The sequence below is a fragment of the Rhea pennata genome, unplaced genomic scaffold (genome assembly GCF_028389875.1).
Source record: "Rhea pennata isolate bPtePen1 unplaced genomic scaffold, bPtePen1.pri scaffold_32, whole genome shotgun sequence".
Lineage (NCBI taxonomy): Eukaryota > Metazoa > Chordata > Aves > Rheiformes > Rheidae > Rhea > Rhea pennata.
In genome coordinates, this window is record NW_026907679.1 from 3,110,477 (window position 1) to 3,116,969 (window position 6,493).

The following is a 6,493-nucleotide window of genomic DNA, read 5'->3' on the forward strand; positions in this document are numbered from 1 at the left end:
CACAGTGCCCTCCCAGACTCCTGGGTCCCTCTTGCACCCTGACCCTCTCCTGTCTCTCCAGCAAGTGGGGCCGCTTCAGGTGGAAGACAAAGGCGTTGTGTTGAACTCTCCGGTAAGTGTCCTGATGGCCACCCCAGGTACCAGGTAGGAGTCTGGGGCCCTTAAAGAGCCTGGAGATTCCCCTCCAGACACCACAGGGGAGCCCTGGGTGGGGAACAGAGGTGGGATTTTTCACCACCCTTATGGCTCTTGTTTCTGATGGAGAGGAGGCAAGAACTCCCTCTCTGGGAGGCCAGAAATCACTTCATTCTGGAGATCTCCATCCCCTCTTTGCTGTCTCCCCAAGACCACGTGCCTTTGATCTCCCTCCAGCCAACACTCCCAAACCTCCTCCCTTCAGTCTCCCCCAGACACCTCCTTTCAGTCCCCACCACAGTCCTCTGCCTTTGATTCCCCCCAGTGAGTCCTTGTGCTCTTCAAATGAACCTTCTTTCACCTAGGCTACCAAATCCCACCCCTCCAGTCCCCCAAAGCCCTTGGTTTGGCTTCCCCCAATCCTCTGTGCTCAGCTCACCCCCGTCACCCTTCCTGCCCTCTCCAAGTCCCTCTGTTTGAATCCCACTGCCCTCCCTACAATGTCCCACAATCCTGTCCCTTCAGCATCCCCAATACCATGCTCTGGGGGCCTCAATCCCTTCCCCTTAGGCCCCCACCACTCCAGACCCTGCATTTAGGTCCCTCCAGATCACATCTCCTTGACACCATCCACTTGATAGCCACCTTCCTTGTTTTCCAGGTGCCAGATCCCCTCCCGTTGGGTCCAGAAATCTCACCCCCATCCCTATTCCTGTTTTTGGCCTGGGTAGGGCACAGGTGTGCAAGGGGCAGAGGGACAAGGAAGCCCATCCCTGCCCCCAATTGACCAGGGGGAGCCTTGGGGCAGGGAGTAATGGGGAAGCCACCGCAGCCCAGTCCAGACTGACACATGCTTCTTCTTGCCTAGGAGGTGGGAGATGCTGGTCAGCTTGTAGATGGAGATGTTGCTGTGCCAGTAAGTAACAGGGTGCACTTGCGGTGCAGCTAGCCTGGGGAGCTGGAGGGGGTCTGGTCCCCCCTGTCTACAGCTGGGACCTGGGGACATGCTGGTGTCCTGCACAGACTAATTGTCTCTTTCCTGCTCAGGTTGACCTTGTGCGAGAGGAGAGGGCTCTGGTAGGTACCACAGCTCCTGCAGGCCCAAGATCCTTCCCCTCCCCTCCTCTGCTAGGCTACTCCCGTGCACCCAGTGTGCCTCAGTGGACCACACTGCAGCCCAGTGTGGCCATTGGAGCCCTGTGCACATGCACGTAGTACAGTGTTTTCCCCGGAGACCCCATTCCCCAGGGCTCCCAGGGCCTTCCCTGCCTCCCAGGACAACCCAGTTCACCCCAATGTGTCCCTAACACTCCCTTTCTCCACAGCATCTGAAGCTGCCCTTGCACCAGAGACACCAAGCTGCAGCCCACTTGGCCTAGGTGAGCAGCACTGGGGCATCCCCAGCCCTCCAAGGGATCCATGACCTGGGGGAATCCCAGAGCCCTCTGGGGTGGGGAGAACCTGGCCCAGGGTGGGAGGACAGATCTGTCCCAGGGGAGAGCTGCACAGAGCCACCCCCCACACACACACGCCCCTTCCCCTTTGCTCAGTGGGGCCACACAGGCCAGCAGGGCAACAGTATGGCCTGGGTGCTGTTCATCCTCTGGGTGCTGTACGGACCCCCAGGGTCACTGTATGGATGGGGCAGGGCTCTGTGGTCTATACAGACCTCCAGGACTGCCACGTGGACCAGCAGCAGCTCTAGGTTTTCAATAGACCAAGGATATCCCAGCCCTGCCCTGGGGCCACTGGGGGCTCCAACCCCCTTCTCCTTCTCCCAAGCATTTCAGAGGGACCTGGTGGGGAGATGACCTCTCCCTTCTCCCAGCAGAATTTGGATTAACAATCTGTGCCCTGTCCTTGAAGTCTGGCATTGTGGATGACCCTCTGCCCTGTCCCCCTCCAGCGGCATGAGGAGATGGTCATCCCTGGATGCCTCACGTGATCCTCAGGAGACCGGGACCATTTTCCCCCAATGATCAATAAATGCAGTCAACAAAACTAGCCTCTGTGTGTGTGGGGGGGTGGGGAAGGGTATTTATGAGGGCAGGTGCCTCCAGGTCCCTTCTCCTCAGACAGTGACTGCACAACTGGGCTCTGCCTGGCAGCATCTCCTAGACTTGCAGCTCCCTACCAGGGCTTTGGAGAGGCAGAAGGCAGTAGGCTATTGTGGGGCCTTGGTGAGTGCCCTGTCCCAAAGGGCTCAGTCTGGGGCTGGGGCAGTAGGTTGAGGAGGCCAGGCAGCTCGGGCACTGGGGTGCTGTGCCCAGCTCAGGGAGTGAGGGTGGTTTCCTGCCCCAGAGACTCAGGACCCCTGGGTTCATGGGTGCTTTTGGAGCCCCACACTGGGGCCAGGCAGCTGCTCTCCCTGAGCCCCTGCCCTGACGGGTGTGCACACACTGGGGTGCCCGTGCACAACCACAGAATCCCAAAATGGTCAATGTTGCATTGGACCTCTGGAGATCATCCAGTCCAAGCCCCCTCCTCAAACAGGGTCACCTAGACCATGATAGACAGCATAACATACAGGCAGGTTGTGAATATCTCCAGAGAGGGGGACTCCCCAACCTCTCTGGGCGACCTCTTCTGTCACTCTTCCAGGAAAGAAATTCCTCCCCACATTCACAAGGAATTTCCAGTGTTTCAGTTTGTGCGCTTTGCCTCTTCTCCTGTCACTTGGAATCATTGAAAAGAGTTCTGCCCCGTCCCCTTGACACCCTCCCTTCATGTACTTGTACACATTGGTAAGGTCCCCCCTCAGTCTTCTCTTCCCCAGGTTGAAGAGGCCCAGCTCTGGCAGCCGTTCCTCAGAGGGCAGATGCTCCAGTCCTCTGATCATCTATCTAACCCTGCGCTGGACTCTCTCCAGTAGCTCCACGTCTCTCTTGTACTGAGGAGTCCAGAACTGGACACAGTACTTGAGATGAGGCCTCAGCAGGGCTGAATAAAGGGGCAGGATCACCTCCCTCGACCTGCTGGCAACACTCTTCCTAATTTACCCCAGGAGACCATTGGCCTTCCTGGCCACAAGGGCACATTGCTGGCTCATGGTCAACTTGTCATCCACCAGCACTCTCAGGTCCTTCTCTGCACAGCTGCTCTCCAGAAGGTCAGCCCCCCACCTTGTACTGGTCATGGGATTATTTCCCCCTAGGTGCAGGAATCTGCACTTGCCCTTGTTGAACCTCAGGACGTTCCCCTCCGCACAACTCTCCAGCCTGTCCAGGTCTCTCTGAATGGCAGCACAGTCCTCAGGTGTCTCAGCCACTCCTCCCAGCTTGGTATCATCAGCAAACTTGCTGAGGAGGCACTCTGTCCCCTCATCCAGGTGACTGATGAATGAGTTGAACAACACTTGCCGCAGTACTGAACCTGGGAAACTCATGAATTCATGCTCACTACTCCTAACCTCCTTCTCCTCTTCCACATGCTCGGAGATGATATCCCAAATGAGCTATTCCATCACCTTTACAGAAATAGAGCTGAGGCCGACTGGCCTATAGTTGACTGGGTCCTCCTTCTTGTCCTTTTTGATGACTGGAGTGACATTGGCTTTCTTCCAGTCCTCAGGCACCTCTCCAGTTCTCCACGGCCTTTCAAAGGTGATGGAGAGCGGCCACGCAATAATATCCATCAGCCCCCTCAGTACTTGTCATTGTATCCCATCAGGCTCCATGGATCTGTGGATGTTAAGTCCGCCTAAATGATCTCTAATCCAATCCTCCTGAACCAAGGGAAAGTCTCATCTCCAGGCTCCCAGATTCTTGAGGGCTTCCTTGCACATCCCTGCACACTCTGAGAACATGCCTATATTCCTGCCAAATGGCCTGTCTCCTTTTCCATTTTTTCTGTAATTTCTTCTTCTGTCGGACTTCTGCCAGGAGCTCCTTGCCCATCCATGCAGGTCTCCTACCCCCTTTGCTGGACCTCTTTCTCCTTGGGATGCACCACTCTTGAGCTTGGAGGAAGTGATGCTTGAATACCAGCCAGTTCTTCTGGAAACCCCTTCCTCCTAGGGCCTTAACCCATGGGATTCCTCCAAGTAGGTCTCTGAAGAGCCCAAAGTCCACTCTCCTGAAGACCAGGGGTGCAATCCTGCTTATTGCCTTCCTTCCTCCATGTAGAATCCTGAACTCCACCATCTCGTGGTCACTGCAGACAAGGCTGACCCCAACCTTCACATCTCCAACCAGTCCTTCTTTGTTGGTTAGCACAAGGTCCAGCAGGACACCCCTCCTCGGTGGCTCCTCCACCACCTGTGTCAAGACGTTATCATCAGTGCTCTGCAGGGGCCTCCTGCACTGTCTGTGCCTAGCTGTCCTGTCTTTCCAGCAGGTTTCCAGTTATCTTTGCTCTCCTCAGCCACAACATTGTGGTTGTGTATCCTGCCAACTGCGTCAATTGTAAGAGCAAGATGGAGGCAATGCCTGGACCCCCAGCAGGGACACAAACACAAACACGAGGCACACTGTGGTCAATACTGAGCATTTATTACCTCTGTGTCTAAATGCGGATTTCCCAGCAGCTTCCTGATCGAGTCAATAAAGGTGTGGGGGAATCCAAAGGAACTCTCAGCATCGGTCCATGCTGAGGAACGCTGCGGGGGGCACTAGAAGGGGTTTTTATGTCCTATACACATGCACTGTACACGTACAGAGCTCACAGTGAATTCTGATTCAAAGTCCAGGTGTAGTGCCACACTGGCACAGGCCCAGCTGGATGATCACGACTAGGGGTCAACCTGCCTTGTTGATGCTCCTTTCCCACAGAACCAGCTAGATACCTTCCATCACCTGTCTTCTTGACATTCTTCTGCATTTTCCCATACACCATGCCTCGGAAAGACTGCTGAGGCAGTTCCTCTTCTGCCTGGGATGCCTCCAGAGACACAGACAACAGAGACAAGTGACAGCAATGGCAGTGCTTTCACTCTCTGAGAAGCAGTGGACAGTAAGCATCTTCCAACTCCAGATCTCCTCTAAGCTCCATCAGATGAGCTGTCCCAAAGAGGCCAAGGCAAGCAGGCTTGCAGGGTTTGTTGCCGTACGCACGCTGCACTGCTGGGCACCACTGCCCTGTGCATGCCTCGTGTGGGAAAGGACAGGGACACCGCCCACCACTCTCAGCAGCCATTCCTCTGGCAGTGGAGACTGTGCCCAGGCATTTCCTGTTGGGAAGGCAACAGGCTGAATTTCACACCTGATGCAGCCCTTGTGCAGCCACAGGATGGTGGAGGAATTTGTGTTGGAAGAGTTCTCTGGAGGTCGTCTGACCCAATTCCTGCTCCGAGCAGGCTCAGATTCAAAGCTGGCTGTAACCTTGGTCCTTCACACACTGCAGTCATTCCTCTGGCAGGAGGAGAAGGCTGTTGAAGTCTTTTCCAAAAGCTCCCCATACACAGCTTGTTCAGTGCCAGATGCAGCACCCAGTCAACACAGGAAATGGCATATGAAGATATGCTGTCAGCATGGTTGTACAACGTAAGTGTCATCACTCTCACTCAATCCATTGAGCACTCAGTGGTCCCCTGCTGGGCCCAGGAAAGATTTATTTCCCCCCAGCTCTAACATGTCTATTGGATTTTTGTTGTTGTTTTATCCCATTCTCTGAAGACCTTCATGTTCCTGCAGGTTGCAAGAGGAAAGGGGTCAGGCAGCGCTGGTGTTCCCTGGTGGGCTTGAGCCCCCTTCCAGAGCTAGCTGGGAGTTACAGTTTGTTCACATGCACAGAGGACAGCTGTCTGCCAGCTGGGCAGGGGCAGAGATGAAAGGAATTTTCCCCCAGAACAGACTGACAGCAGTCTCTGGGAGGCAGGAGTCTTCTTCCTCTGTAGCACTGAGCACGGCCCATTCCCAAGGCTCCTCTGGGCCATCTCAGTCTAGGGACTGCTGCTCTTGCAGCACCAAGACACCAGCTGTGCTCTGCAGCTCAGTGTCTCTCCGTCCTGGGGCACCTTGGTAGCAGGAGCTCAGGCACTTCCATCTCTTCCACGTTCTTGGCATGTGCTGGCTTTCACAAAAAAAATGTAGTGTGAGAGGTTGAAGGCTTGAGGCTCCATCAGGAGCTGCCATTTGTCAGCTGTCCCTGCACTCATGCAATAGAAGTGCAGGGTTGTTCCCTTCTCCTAGCTGTGCTTTTTGTGTCATGCGGGTGCTGGCTGTGGCCCAAGTGCTTGGCCCTGCAGCTGTGCTGTCAGGAACTGCCGATACCCTCCTGGCTGTGGGGCTTATCATGCTCACAGAGGGTGGCCAACAAGGGTGGCCACCCTCTGCAGCAGGGTCACACAAGGGACAGGACTAGACATGGCAGCAGGCAGGAAGCACACCAGGAGTCCCAAAACACACAGAGTCCAACTCTC